This window comes from Vulpes lagopus, chromosome 22 (genome assembly GCF_018345385.1).
Source record: "Vulpes lagopus strain Blue_001 chromosome 22, ASM1834538v1, whole genome shotgun sequence".
Classification (NCBI taxonomy): Eukaryota; Metazoa; Chordata; class Mammalia; order Carnivora; family Canidae; genus Vulpes; species Vulpes lagopus.
The window spans coordinates 1,628,807-1,644,291 of NC_054845.1; the positions used below are offsets into that span (position 1 = coordinate 1,628,807).

The following is a 15,485-nucleotide window of genomic DNA, read 5'->3' on the forward strand; positions in this document are numbered from 1 at the left end:
ATACACAATCTGTCCTTTGGCCAAACTCAAATACGTTGGACTCTTACTATTTGAAATGGTGACATTTCTGTTGCATTTTTGCCAAGTAAGTATAAAATGGTAAGTAGACTGAGGTCCTTATTTCTAGTTCTCTATCTTGAGATTATTATGCAATCTTGTAAGACTGCAAAGTCTAAATCATTCTATTGAAATATGTACAATTAACATGTTGTCAGTTGTATTCGTTTCAGGGGTACATTATAGTGATTCAGCAATTCTATATGTCACTCAGAACCCATCAGGTCTGTAATGGCCATGCCCTTCATTTTATAAGCATATTTTTGCTAGGTATAAAATTCCATGTTGGGAAAAAAATTTCCATGTTGGGGCTCTTTGAGGGGAAGATGGGAGGCTGGTCTATCAGATCTGAGAATTCAACATTGACAGCATTATGTTTTCAGTATGCTGAAGCATATTTTGCTTTTCAGTGTGCTAGAAGTGTATCTGCTGGCTCGTGTTAGTTGTGACAAGAAATTAGCTATTCCTTTGTTCCCAATTACTTACTTTTCTCCTGGTTAAAAGCCACATTTCCCTGCCTCTTCTGTTTAGTATTGTATTACCTGTATTATCCAAAAGATGATGTATTTTCAGTATTTTTTGATTAGATGCTGAACATTGTCATATTATATTGTTGTGTGTCTGGATATTGTCATTCTCCTGATTTCTGTCTCCTCGCCTTGGCGAGTCCTCTGTACCATCCTGCTTGCTGCACAGTCTAGAAAGTACCTCCATGTAGAGAGCCAGAGTGATCATAGGACAACTTTGAGTCTCTCTCCTCGGGGATCACTTCCCTGCACTACTTGTTTTCCAATATCTGAAAGCTTGTTTTTTCTGTACATTTCATGCAATTTTCTTGTTTACAGAGAAAGCACAAGTCCAGTACCAGTTACTCTCATTTTTTTTTGCCAAAAGCAGAAATTTTGTTGCATTATAAAAGTAACTATCTGACTAACAAGCAAATAGAGGTTTCTATGCATTAACCAACGAAGAGTGTATCATGAACCATGAATTATGATTAGTTCAGTCGCACAACCTTGAGGCCTTTTCAAAATAAATGGAAGAAAACCAATTCCACGTCTGTACTGTTATTGCCTTCAATGCTGAAAGCCCACATCTTTTAGCAAAACCCATTGTTGCTGCAATGCAAGGTTGTGGTGCTGGCATGTGACTTTTATTCTTCTCTGCTGTAAGTATCATAGCATACCTGCTGCTTCTCTCCTAAGTATCATAAAGAGGTAAGAGATGCCATAGGAGTATTTGTTACTTGGGACCACACTCAAAGATCTCTGGATGAGTTCTTCCAGAATGAAAATGCCCTAGATTTCCAGAACTCCCTCCATGCTCACATTATTCCTTCTCATGCATATCTCACTCCTGTAATTCCTCAGCTGGTATATCATCTCCTTTATTTACTCTTTCCTTGTCAATACATTTAAATAGAGACTTAGCTCTCTTTCCTCTGTCTTTCTACACCTCTTGATTTATACTTCACACAGGATAATGATCAATTCTAACTTGTATTATCTTCACACAGGTGTCATATTTGCCCCCCCTCCCCAGTAGGCTGCGAGTTTGTTAAAGGAAAGACCAATTGTAATAGCTTTTGTGATCTCCTAGCACCTTGGACCGTGTCTAGCAGATAGTAGTGCCTAGTAAATCACTGTTGAGTGAATGATGAAGGAAAATGGAAGGGCCTCCAAGACAAGTTGCCCTGGATCCACTTTTTTTTTTTACCTAAAATGCAGTCTCTTAATGCAGGCATCACTGTTCTCAGCTGTGTGATTCAAAGGTCAGTGATCCCAATGTGGTGATAGCTCATGCCAATCTCTCCTCACCCTGAGTTGCCATGGAGACCGTGTGATCAATGGAACTGCTGGTAAGACTTCATGTTTCTTCTCCTTTTCATCTGCTGTCTTCCTCTGCCAATCCTCTGCCCCATTGCCAGCCTCTCTCAATCCCTGAAGTCTGAAAGTCTCTGTGAGCCAAGGATAACAGTAGTTTCCATATGCATACTTACCTACGGAGACGAGGCACATGTGTTTATTTTTTTTTAAGATTTTATTTATTTATTCATGAGACACACAGAGAGAGGCAGAGACACAGGCAGAGGGAGAAGCAGGCTCCATGCAGGGATCCCGACGCAGGACTCGATCCCAGGACTCCAGGATCACACGCTGGGCCAAAGGCAGACTCCCAACTGCTGAGCCACCCAGGCGTCCCACATGTGTGTTTAAATAAGAGTTCCTTAGCCCCTCTCTGATGCAGTTTCCAACGTTGAGAATGCTCTGGGCTCAGTGGCTTTTTGCCTCTGTAAACTTTCATCTCCTTAGGGTATCGGTGTATTTGTCTTTGACCACCCTGTGACCAGAATTGGTCTTCAAATTGCTATATTTTGGGGAGTCTAGGTGGGCTGCAGGTCACCATGCAACTCAAACAGAGGAAGCCTTAATCATTGTTTCTGGATATGTGTTGTGAGCAGCCTCTCAGTTATTGCTTGATGCCATGTAAAGCCCGAGGTACAGGAGGTGCAACGTTGGGGAAGATTTGGTCTCATGAAATTTATCATTTAGATAGAGAGGCTGATGAAAAATAAACATGGAATGCAATAGCAGAGGATAGGGAACAGATATGATGCTCTGGAAATGTAAATATGGAATAACGTGGCCTAAGGAAAGTAGTACAGTATCTCAGTATCCTCGGGGAGGGAACACCTCAGCTGGGTCTTCCAGAATGAATAAGAGTTCATCAAGCAGAGACAGCAGAAATATAGTTCAGCAGGAGGAAATAGCATAAGCAAGGGCGCAGAAGCATGAGAGATTACAGTTGGTTTAGTAGGTTTGGGAGGGAGGCAGTGAGAGGAAATTGTTGGAAAAGTAAACATGACCCTGCTTGTACTTTTTATGACCTGCTAAGACATGGGGATTTGTTTCCATAGGCCCCTGTTTCCTACGTATCGGTCATTTCCCCATCACTTTCATGTTATCACCGTGTATAATGGGTAATACCTGTACCGGTGCTCCCTCACTGCCTTCCTTTAAATCAAATGTAACTCTTCTTACTTAAAATAGTATATTATATAGTATTTGACCACTTAAAAAAGAATACATATCACATATTATAAATTCTGCATCAGAATAGTAGAATGGATGCTCATGAACTCATTATTCGCTATAAAAACTAAACATTGCCATCTAACTTAAGAACTAAAACAATTCCAGTTCCATTGTTCTATTTATATGCTGCTTCCCTGTATCACCCCCTTGCCTCCCCTAAGAGATTACCATTATCGTATATTTTGTGTTCATTATTCACTTGCTTCTTGAGGAATTTTAACTTCTATGTATAGATTCATAAACAGTATATGGTTTAGCTTTGTTTGGTTTTGAGCTTTAGCTCTTGATCTGTGACTGCCATGTGGAAGCAGGATTGGCACGGGAGCAAGCCTGGAGATGGGGAGCCCATTTAGAGGTAAGTCTGACTCCCTGGAAAAGGGGCGATGAGAACCTGGATTAGGGCAATGGGGAGGGGAGAGGGTCAACACCAACCATGTCAAAGACAAGACTGCTGAAGCCAACGGATCCTATAAAGAGATATATAGTGTTAGCTTCTTTACAAATCTGCCCTCTCTGATATTTCTGATACTAGAAATACAAAATTCTGTGTTTAATTTATTGATATAAATAGTTCACATTTGATCCTTGATGTGTTGGTCATTCCCTGTGGTTTCCAGGGAACAGGGAAAAGCAAACCCAATATGCTGCTTTCCCAGAAGGTCTGCTCTGTGACCTTTAGAGATAATTAAATAAAAGCATGTGCCTTTGAGTGGTGTTTACTGTGTGGTACTTCATGATACTATGAGGCAGCTGAACCCATGCTCGGATCTTCATGTTTTAACTCCACAACAGGTTCTTCCCTCTAGGACACAATGTCTTCAATTTGCTTTGTAATTCACCACACCCAGACTGCCCCATATTTGTTTTTAAACAAAAATCTCCCCATCTTTTTGTAATTTGTCCATACAGCATCGCTATTGTTTTCAGAGTAACTTTGGAAAGACCCAACCGTTTGGGCAAAAATTGCAAACTAGTTAATTTAAGGCTGTCTACATCATGGGAGACTTTTGATTTTAAAATAAGTTCAGTTGGCCAGTCTTACTGAGACTAGAGCAATTAACTTCTAATTTGTGGTTGGCTCGAAACAACCACTCACTGGAAGGGGAGTCTAGGTACTCCCCCAAGTCCTCACCCTGACCTGCATTGGGCAATTTGAACAAAGCAGAATGGCTCAGAAGAAGCATTGTCCAGCCAGGAGGACACTCATGCTATCCCAATTAGACTTGGAAACTGGTTCAACTCCCTGGAAAAACCACACAGCAGGAGTGTAAAAAAGACAAAGTGATCACTTGTGAAAACAGTCATTGTCAGGTTGATTTAAGTCATCTTTTGAGAGAGTCAATACCCCCTTCCAAATCCCTAGTCATTTAATCAAACAAATTTTCTCAGTTTGAGCCAAACTGGTTGTTCAACAAATTGAAAGACTAGGAAAGTCAGTTATTGGGAGAAAAACATCTTGGATAAATTAGCCATGTTCAACAGTGGTGGAATTTGGATAGTCTGTAGTGGGTCCTCATGCCGCCACTTGGCTGTGCCCTTTTAGGCTATTCAATTCAATTACACTAACATTTATTTAGTGTTTCTTATGTAGAAGTTCTGTTTCTGGCACTTTGCTAATGCAAAGTTCTAATTATTTTTCTAACAAGCCGGGCAATTGGGAAAATCTCAAATTGGTTATATAACATATAAGTAATATATATGTGATATATATGTGATATGTATAATATACGATCTCAAATAGGTTATATAATAGGATCCCCTATCTCATTCTGAAGAAGAGATATTATTTATCTCAAAAAGAAAATTGGACAGATTAGGGGAGGAGGGCGGGGTGTGGGTCACAACCACTGCGAATGCAGAGGTTGAGGAGAGCAGCTCTGTCATTCCATCCTCCCCAGTGGAAATTCTGACCAACTTGAAGCAGGAAGCCCTAGTGCAGAAAGGAATTTGGTGGTTTGGGGATTTGGGGAGGTAAGATCTTAGGATCTACTATTTGATGCTTGATAAAGACTGACTTAATTCTTTTTTTTTTTTTTTTTTTAAGACTGACTTAATTCTAACAGAATATGATCAGGATTTTGTGGCCACCTTAATGGGTTGACATACATCCCTCTCATATCCTTGTTCACCCAGTCATTAATTTTATTTGATTATATACTTCTATTCTGGAGTTTTCTTCTCTGAATCAGAGAGTTTAGTTTAGTTTTTTTTTTTTTTTTAATTTTTTTTACATCCTGATGATTGATGGTGGGGAGGGGAAGGATGAGACAGGAAACAGATAAGCTGACAAAAATGACAAAATAAGACTTTAATGTTTAAGTCAGAAGAACAAAAAGCTGTTTATGAGTTGTGATATTATTTGGTACTAAAAAGTAACACAGATGTAATTAAGTCTTTCAACTCAGTGTTTTATCCAGAGAGATCTTTTCAGAAAGCCAGGTAATATTTATCTCATAAAAGCCCCTGGTTTATGGTGCTCATTTATGTGACAGCTGTTATAACCAGGATGTCTGGACCCAGGAGCCAGAAACATGTTCCCAAGCTGAACCTCTCAATATCCATGGCGTGAGGGAGTAAGTAGGCATACACAGGAAAAATTATATGTCACACTTGTAGTGTGCTTTTTGCCTCTTTCAAAGCACTTTTACATGGATTAGAACTTGAAATTGTGTTACTTACTAAAATTCATTGTTTTTTTTGTTTTTTTTTTTTCCTGATGGTCATTTGGCCACCATTGTATTGACTGTTGTTGATCTAGGTTTGACTAAGAATCTTAAGGTCAGAAAGGACATTTGGTGACATTTAGGTCTGGGGCTTGGACAGTGAATAGATTTAAAGTTGTTTCTTGAAATGTAAAGACCACTTGGAAGGACTCTGTTCCTAGGCAACAGCTGAAGATGTGATCATTCACATCCTTAGCTTGCAGTACTTGGCAGCCGCCTGAAAAGAGAGGGAGAGGGAATTTCAAGGTGATAAAGAAAGTCAGCTAGAGGAAGAGGACGCCTCCAGCGGGAGGGAGTGCTCACCAGGGCTCCCAGAGGCAAAGTCCGTCTCTGGGGAGCGGGGGGAGCGGGGCGGGGGGCAAGTTGCATCAGGGGCCTCCTCCATCTGCTTCTGGACAGAGCACCTCTCCTTCTCGGGCTATTTGCTCCATCAGCTCACAGATACATTCTGTAACCTAGACTCTAAGTTCTGTGCAGGCAGGGCCTCTTGTCCCCCACTATTGCTTTTCTGGCCTCCTCAGCATACAGTGGAGATGCAGGAAGCATTTATAGCATGAGGGAAAACTTTAACGCATAATTGTATGCCAGTTGTAATAGCCAAGCTTCTCTTATACCATCCTTGCTTTCAAACAGAGTAAGTGGAGCATGCCAGATTTTGAAAGGTCTCTTTGTCTTAATCCTCTAGAAAAGCATTCCCTGTCCCCGTGGAATAATGCAAATAGCAGACAGCACAACCTGAGCCTGATCAGGTGCTGGCTCCACTCCCCTGGATGCGGATGTGCTTCTCCCCGCAGCTCTCTGAGGGAAGTGCTACTGGGATCCCCATCTTAAGAAAAAAGAGACACACAAAGTTTAAGTCTAATTGTAAACAAATTTTGCCTTTCTTATTATCACGGGAGAAAAAAGTGCTGAATGACACTGACAAAGAACTTTCTTCCGTTTGTTTTTGTCAAACTTGAGTGTGGACTCAAAAAAATTAAATACGATAAAAAGAAAAAGAAAGAGGAATTCATGCCTAAGAAGCCGAGGCTAGTGCCTGAGTGTGTCATTGTGTAACAATTATTAACAAGTTCCTAAAATCCACAGGAATGTGGAGCTATGTTAGTGACAACTGTCAACAAGCGGAGGATCTTTCAAAAAGAAAAAAGAAAGAAAGAAGCCATAAAAAGTGGCCCATTGGAGGCAGCACAGCAACTGTGTCCAGCAGGTGGCACCAGCCCCTCGCCATGGGGCCTGCGGTGCCTCCTCTGTGGGTGCCCTGGACCAGGAGTCGGGGAGAGCTGCAGGACCTCAGGGCTGGGCCTGTTTAGCCCCGGGGAGGAGGGCGCTCCAGGGACAGTCCCCAGGGGTCATGGGGAAGTGCACATCTGTTTCTGATCCAAACTCAAGTGCCGGTTTCTTCAAACGCCAGCCCTGCAGGTTACTGCAGCATAACCCCGGGCAAGTTCCTCCTGTTAACCTGTGAAGAGGTTGACTCCTGTTGCCCTGTTCCAAGGCCTTACCTGTGAAATGAGGACAGTCATGGTTCCACCTCCTTCTGCATCACCCGTTCTAATCGCTCTGCTCACAGGAGGCCCAGATCCGTGTTCCAGGAGGTGGAATTAATGATGTGACCTTTCAGTAGCCGGGCACGTAAATGTAGGCCACATTTTGCTTGGCTCAGACTGCACCATCATGAAGATGAGTTCCAGGCTTAAATGCTACTGTAAAGCGAGGACTATGTACTAGATGTAAGATGGTCCTTAGAGGAAGAAATGTGGATTCGCCATCCGCAATGAGCCAGTCACTTCTCTAGGTGCTTCCGCTGCAAAGATGAGCAGGGCAAGAATTACCCAACCCCCCCAATCAGGAAACTCCTGACCAAGCAGGGAAGGTACATGTTAAACAAATAATCACACAAAAGTAAACATTACAAATGTGCAAAGTCTTACAAGAATGTAAAACAGACCAACCCAACCTAGTCTTCAGCTCCGGGAAAGCTTCAAAGAGGAAGTGATAGGACGAGGTAACCAGGTAACAAGCCAAAAGGACAGACAAGCATTCCAGGCAAAAGAAATGGCATTTGCATAGGCTCCTAAGTGGGAAGTAGCCTGCTCAAGGCAAACAGTGCAGAGTATTCCAGTACATATAGTGGAAGGAGAGAAAAAGTGGGACCATTGGGACCAAGGGGCTGTAAGCTGGAGAGGTGGCCTGTTGGGCAACAAGAGTGCATTAGAGTTAGAGGATTTTATTTTATTTTTATTTTTTTAAAGATTTTATTTATTTATTCACGAGAGAGAGGGAGAGAGAAGAGAGAGGCAGAGGGAGAAGCAGGCTCCAGCAGCGAGCCCAATGTGGGACTCGACCCTGGGTCTTCAGGATCAGGCCCTGGGCTGAAGGTGGCACTAAACCGCTGAGCCATATGGGCTGCCCAGAGTTAGAGGATTTTAGATAGAAAAAGGACATGATCGTGTGCATTGTTTAAAAGGTTGTTATGACCGAAATGGGGAGGCTGGTTTGAGAAGATAGGGTGGGTGGGGAGAGACCAGTGCAAAAGCTTTGGTATTATTTTAGCCAAATGGTGATGGCAGCCCCAAGCAGCGAGGCAAGAAGTGGGATGGGGGAGTCAAGGTCTCTGGCTGTCCTGAACAAGAGGGTGGATGACATTGCCATTTCCCAAGGGAGAAACTGTCGGAAAGATAGAGGTTTTAGAGGAAAGTTCTTGTGTTCGTTGCAGACTCGATATTTTGAGTCTGAGGCACTAACCAAAATTCAAGAAGAGCTGTTAAAAAAAAAAAAAGCACATGTGTGTGTGGAGCTGAAAAGAAAGATTGTGATTGTTCATCCAGATTTAGGGCTTACCTTACCAGCATGCAGATATAATAGAAACTCTAATGGAAAATGAGACCTTTTTAAATTTAATTTTAAATAATTAAATTATTTAAATAATAAAATTTTATTTAATTGATTGATTATTTATTTATTGAGTATGAGCAGGGGAAGAGGCAGAGGAGAGGGAGAGAGAGAACCCCAAACAGACCCCACACTGAGTACAGAGCCTGACATGGGGCTCAATCCCATGACCTTGAGATCATGACCTGAGCCAAAATCAAGAGTTGGAGGCTTAACTGACTGAGCCACCCAGGTGCTCCCAATAAGACCCTCTAAGGAGAAGGTCAAGGGTGAGAAGGGCAGACATCCTGGGACAGCCCTTGAGGAAACTCCACCATTTTTCTAAGTTGATAGAGATTACGAATCAATAATCAGTAACAAAAACAGAGACTGAGCTCCGAGGTGTAGGAGGGAAACTGGAAGTCCCGGTTCCCTTCCCCCAAAAATGATTATGAAAGAGGCAGAGGTCGATGGCACTGAAAGCTATTGAGAAGTCAGGGACACTAAGAACTAAACTGTGTTCTTTGGATCTGGGGACAAGGAGGCCACCAGTGACCTTGGGAGGATCAGTTTCTGTGGCACATTGAAGGCCGAAGCCAGAGTGCAGTGAGCTGAGAAGTTAAATGTGAGGTGAGAAAATGGCAGTAATATATGCTAAAAGCATTTTCTAGAGATTTAGTGGGGAGGATGAAGTGGAGGGAGGGCTTTTTTTCAGAAAGAAATGTTACAAATATAGGCAAGAGGAACATTCCTCAGGATGCAGCCGGGGATTGGGTCCAGGACCCAGGAGGAAGGACAAGTGCCTCCTGAGAAGCCCGAGAATGAGGTAAACTCAGGAAGGTTGAAAGCGTTGGCAGCTGGAGTCAGTGTGGCGCCTGTGCAGGGCTTGGGTGTCCTCAGCTGCCAGTAGCGAGGGTGAGGTGGGGGCAGAGGGAGAGCTGCTTTGGTGACGGTGCAAACTAAGCAAGACGAGCACCCAGCGGAGGGTGGCCCTGACTTAGTGACACAAATAGAAGGCGTCTGATTTTCTGCAGCATCGTTGAAGGCCCAGAGGTTACCCGGAGATGGTGGACTGTCAGCTGTGTTCACTCACACCTGTGGATCCTGCATCTGCTCTGCTGTCAAGGCCTCTGCCGTGTGCTGTGCTGCCGGGCGGGTGTCGGCGGGGAAGCCGAGGACAGGATGGTTCTGGTGTCAGTGAAACAGTGACTCACCTCAGGCAGCACAGAAGCTCAGCTGTGGGGGGAGGACACACTTCCCTCTGGCCTCAGGTCCTGAAGAAGAGAAATCCACCCCAGAGAAGCTGAGAGTTCTGAGAGCTCATCCACCACTTCAACAGAGAACCCCATGCTGTGGAGATGTGACGAGGCCAAGAAGGACAGGCTTGGGGCCGGGGCAGTAGCTGTGGGACAGTGATGGGTAAATACACAGGGGAAACTCATGAAAGATAAGGTCTTGTGAATAGATCTGTTTATGCAGATTCATCTCTCCCCAGTGAGAAGAATGTTCTCCTTTTCCTAGGACAGAGGGCATCTCTCTCATAGGGAATTTCCTACTTTTAGATAAAAAGAGGAAGGACACATGCTGTTTCTCTTTGAGCAGAGTGCCTTCTGCTCAGAATAATCAATACACCAAAGTGGCCTATTTAGGGGTCGTAGGTTCTGATCCCCTGCGGCAAAATAGGGAGGAAAATGAAGGAAAGAGAGAACCAATAAATATGTAGACAGCAGAGTGGGAGAGCCACTGGAGGTCTCAGTGAAATGAAAGAGTGGAATCCTGGGGTATTGGTTACAACCACAGAAGGGCAGCAGCATGTGGCCAGGGACTGAGACCTCTGAGTCCCTGACAGGAATCGTTCACATGGCCCTAAGAGTTGGCGACTGAGGTGAGAGAGAGATATCACAGCAACCGGAGGAATGATCATTCTAACATACAAATTTGAACATGTCACACTTACATATAAAATTTGGGTTGTTCTTAGGAAAAAAATACAAAATTCTTAACACTTTTTATAAGGTTCTGCTTACTTCTTCTGGCTTTACCTCGTCATACCTCTCCCAGCCACTTTGGTCTCTAACCTCAGGGCCTTTGAAAAATACTGTTCTGGGGCACCTGGTGGCTCAGTCTGTTAAGCATCTGTCTTCGGCTCAGGTGGTGATTATAGGGTCCTGGGATTGAGTCCTGCATCGGGCTCCCTGTTTCTCCATTTGCCTCTGCCCTTCCCTCTGCTTGTGCTCTCTCTTGCTTTCAAATAAATAAAGAACATCTTTAAAAAAAAAAAAAATACTGTTTCTTTGACCTGAACTCTCATTCTCGCCTAGACCTCAAAAGTTCTATTAAGTTAAAAAAAAAAAAAAAAGTTCTATCAAGTTAATACCTACTCAACTTTTTATTTTAAGATTTTTTTTTTTAAGTAATCTCTACACCCAACGTGGGGCTTGAACTCATGACTCAGAGATCAAGAGGCACTCGATCCTCAGACTCAGACAGCCAGGTCCCTACCCGTACCCAATCTTTAATATTTAGATATCAGCTTAATGTCACTGCCTCAAAAAGAGCCTCCTTTGCCTTCAGAGTATCAGTACCTTCACAGGAATTATTGTAAGTTATCATGAATTCATGTCATGTTTAAAAAGTTATTTTTCTGTCTCTCCCACCAAATCATAAGTCCTATGAAGGTAGCAACTATGCACACTTTGCTTCTTACTGTATCCCAGCCATGAATCCTGTGCCTAGAATATAATAGATACTAAATTTTTGCTTTTTTGTAAGCTTTCGCTGGATAAAGAGGTTGACTTACCCAAAGTTATGGATTGGACTTGTTTAGAATAACAATATTAAAATGTATAAAATGTGCTTACTAAATTTTACATCTTTTGACATTTACATGTGTGGCCTAATGGATGAATGACACCACCAGGCACAACTAATGGCAAAGAATGCAAAAACTAAAAAAAAGAAGAACCTAAAAACTTAGAGATCATGATATAAAATGAGAGGTAACACAGTGGAAGTTTGATACCCAGGAGTCTTCCCCAGGATTTCTCCTGCAGAATGACCGTGGCAAAAGGGCAAAATGGTCCCTTTCCTACAATCACAGGAGGCTTTGCCCACTGTGGAAATTCTAGCTACCTACATTGCCTACCCACCAGGAGCAAGTAGTATATGCTCGAGTATTGGCTACCAGACTGGGTGAAGAGAAGGTCAGGGGCTCAGGAGTCTTCCCCATTGGGCCTCAGGCCTGTCTGAGGTCTAGACCTGCCCCTCTCTTCCCCCATTACCCCAAGCATTCATTTAAGCAACTGATAGCAAGATACTTTGACCTGTTACCTGAGAATTTGATTCATGTATTTTCTTGTAACCCAACAGCCCTTCTTCCACTTTGCAGCTAGAACACAGGCCATCCACCGACTCAGAGGAAAAAAATTAGCATTTTCCTGACTTGAATTCAAATGCATAGACTCTACAGAGAACAAGGCATTCTCAGGTGAAGTTAATGGATTTGAGAGACTACACAATGATGGAGGAATAAGATTTTCTGCCCCAAAGGATTGCTTGATTAGTCAAGAGTGGTAAGTTTCCCTGAGTGTCAGAGGGGAAACAAAGTACATGAGCTGATAGTTTGTTTCTAGGAAAAAAAAAAAAGACATCTCCCTTGCCCTCACTGTTGGATGAGAGACAACAGAAATCCCAAGTAAATAGGGGTAACTGCCCCGGGGTACAGATAGAGCTTGAGGAAGCTTCAAGGTGTCAGGACAGAAATGCGTATGCAGTTTGCCAATGAGGTTTGTCTCATTTTATGGGCCTCAGGCTGTGTCCCAGAGTACCCCCAGTCCAACCTTGATGTGGCTTTAGGACATGATTCCATTTTGCTCATAAGGAGCACAGAACTGTTGGAGGCCCTTGGACGGCCTCCCAGGCCACACTCCCGACATGCCAGGGCCTCAGGAAGAGCTCCGACAGCAAGGACAGTCACCAACCACAAGGGGCCCTTTGGATAGGAACAAGGTCTGGCCAAGCGGCCATCTGGGTAGCCAATCCCCAGTGACCAGATAACAGACCTTAGCAGATGCCACTCTGGGCAACTGCCTATTCCCCCAGTGACCAGATGAGGTAGCAGACCTTAGCAGATGCCACTCTGGGCACCTACCTATTCCCCCATTCTTCCTCTGCCATCTTGGCTCCCTCAGACTTAAAGCTGGTACCATGGACAAAGAGAAAGCATGTCTTTGAATTGTCTGGGTTACATTTCTGCTCTTGGAAAATCTGAATCTGGTATCAATCAAAGAAATGTACCTTTTCATTATTATTGAGAAACAACACATATTTCTTGCACACTTGAGTTTGTGAACACAGATGCATTTTTCTACACACATACTGCCAGTTCTCTTTTCTCGTATTTGTCTCTGGTCTCCACAGCCCGACTGCGAGATACTCAGCCCCTTCCTATCTTCTTTTCTTCCTCTTCAGCACCTTGTACATAACAGGCCGCATTTTTGTGAGAACATCTATGGAATAGGATGTGCATGGCTATTATGTCTACATATCATTTGCCAGAATATCAGTTCAAGAGTCTCTCAGCTCTGACTTCATTTGTAAGTTCTCCCAGCTATTCATTTGTCACATTAAGCAATGCTGATTTGAAGGGGCATGTGCGCCCCAATGTTTATAGCAGTGATAGCAACAATAACCGAACTATGGAAAGAGCCCAAATGCCCATCAGTTGATGAATGGATAAAAAACATGTGATATAATATATATATATGTATATATATATATATGTGTGTGTGTGTGTGTGTGTGTGTGTATACACACTCACACCACATAATATATATTATGGAATATTACTCGGCCATCAAAAAGAATGGAATCACATCATTTGCAATGATATGGATGGAACTAGAAGGTATTATCCTAAGTAAAATAAAGAGTAAGAGAAAGACAAATACCATATGATTTCACTCATACGTGGAATTTAAGAAATAAAACAGATAAAGGGGAAGAGAAGGAAAAATAAAATAAGATAAAAACAGAGGGAGGCAAAGCATAAGAGACTTTCAACTGTAGAAAACCAACTGAGGGTTAATGAAGGAAAGAGAGGAGGGGGATAGGCTAAACGGGTGATGGGCGTTAAGGCAGGCACTTGTGATGAGCACTGGATGCTATTTTAGTGATGAGTCACTAAAATCAATTCCTGAAACTAATACTACACTATATATGAACTAATTGGAATTTATATAAAATCTTGGGGAAAAAAAAGAGATAACAAGTATTTGTCAAGCCCCTATCACACACACACATACATACCCATTCGTGGAGTGCTGTCCTTGTTATCAAGTAGCTCATCATTGGAGGTGCAGACGTGATGTAGTTGAGTGGATTGAACATTCATTAACTTTAGGACAACACCCGGAAGGTCTGTTGTCTTAAACACATGTATAATCTGATTGTGAACCTGACAAATGTTTTTCTGAGAAAATTCACAAAATTTCAGAAGTAAACAAATTACACTCCATAACTCAGAATCTGTAAAATTACAAATAGAAAAAAAAAGAAAAAGAAAAGAAAAAGTAGTCAATGTTAACGTTTTGGTGTATATCAAGAATGCATTATAAAAATGTATCATTGTCTATTAGAGCGTGTTTAAGAAATCCCTGACACACTAGGGTATGTGCATGTGTGTGATTTATGCTTTCTCCTAAAAAGGACATGATGGTATTTGAGAATATCAGGGACTAAGTGTATTTACTGACCAAACACAGTAAGTACATCAATGAAAGAAATTTGAAAGTGTATTGTTGATTAGAAAAAGTTAAAAATTAGATTTCTGGTGGCTGCATGGTGGGAAATAAAATAAAACAATATTTGAATCTAATCTATAATGCTTCCATGAAAATAGCTCTGATGGTTAACTTAATTGTCACTTCCTCCCTGAGGCTCTCCCATCCTCCCTCTAACAGAGCGAGCCAACTAGTCCGTCTGTGCTCCCAAATATTTTTACTATCTATGTTGAACAACATAATTCATTATTTTCATGCAATTAATAAATACTGCTATTTCTATATTATATTCTAGGGAGGAAGTTTAGTGTTATGATTAAGAACATAGATTTTGGATGTAAACAGCCTAAGTTCAAAGTCTAGCCTCATCATTTGCTAGCTTATGTGACCTCGGACAAGCTATTTAGCCTCTTTGAACCTGTGTCCCCACCTATAAAATGGGAATAATAGCACTTACTTCATAGAACTGTTGTGAGAGACAAGTAGGACAGTGTTTGCAACATGTTGACCCACCCCAAAACACAGTCAATAAATAATAGGTATAATTAATTTTATTACAGGACTTGCCATGTTACACTGCAATAACTGGTTTAGGGGGGCTTTTGTCGTCTGACTGTGAACGTTCAGACAGCAGGCCCTGTGTCCTGCCCTCTCTCCTTCCCAGCAGAGGAGCTCATAGACGGTAAGCAACCCATACGTGTTTGCTGGAAGAGAAAATAGCCATGGAAAGTGCCAGGCCAAATGCTTTATCCTCAAAAGTTCTATATCCTTACTGAGATTTTTAGAACCAATTCTAACTACAAATCGTGGACTCTTCATCATCAGTACTATACAGGGTCTTTTCCATGTTTAACAGAAGCTGATGTTTAATGAGCACTTATTGTGTGGCAGGTTTTTGTCCTGGTGGCTCACACTGTATTTAAACCACTCAATGAGATAGATAGTATTTCTTCTTTAAC

The 15,485-nt window shown here is 42.3% G+C and overlaps 1 long non-coding RNA gene across 1 annotated transcript; it reads left to right on the plus strand.

Moving 5' to 3' along the window:
- Nucleotides 1–8,983: 8,983 nt before the first annotated feature.
- LOC121480718 lies at nucleotides 8,984–15,208 on the plus strand. The gene is made up of 4 exons (XR_005985079.1): nucleotides 8,984–9,376; nucleotides 12,135–12,318; nucleotides 13,217–13,341; nucleotides 15,087–15,208. It is a non-coding gene; the product is annotated as an uncharacterized LOC121480718 (long non-coding RNA).
- The last annotated feature ends 277 nt before the right edge of the window (nucleotides 15,209–15,485 follow it).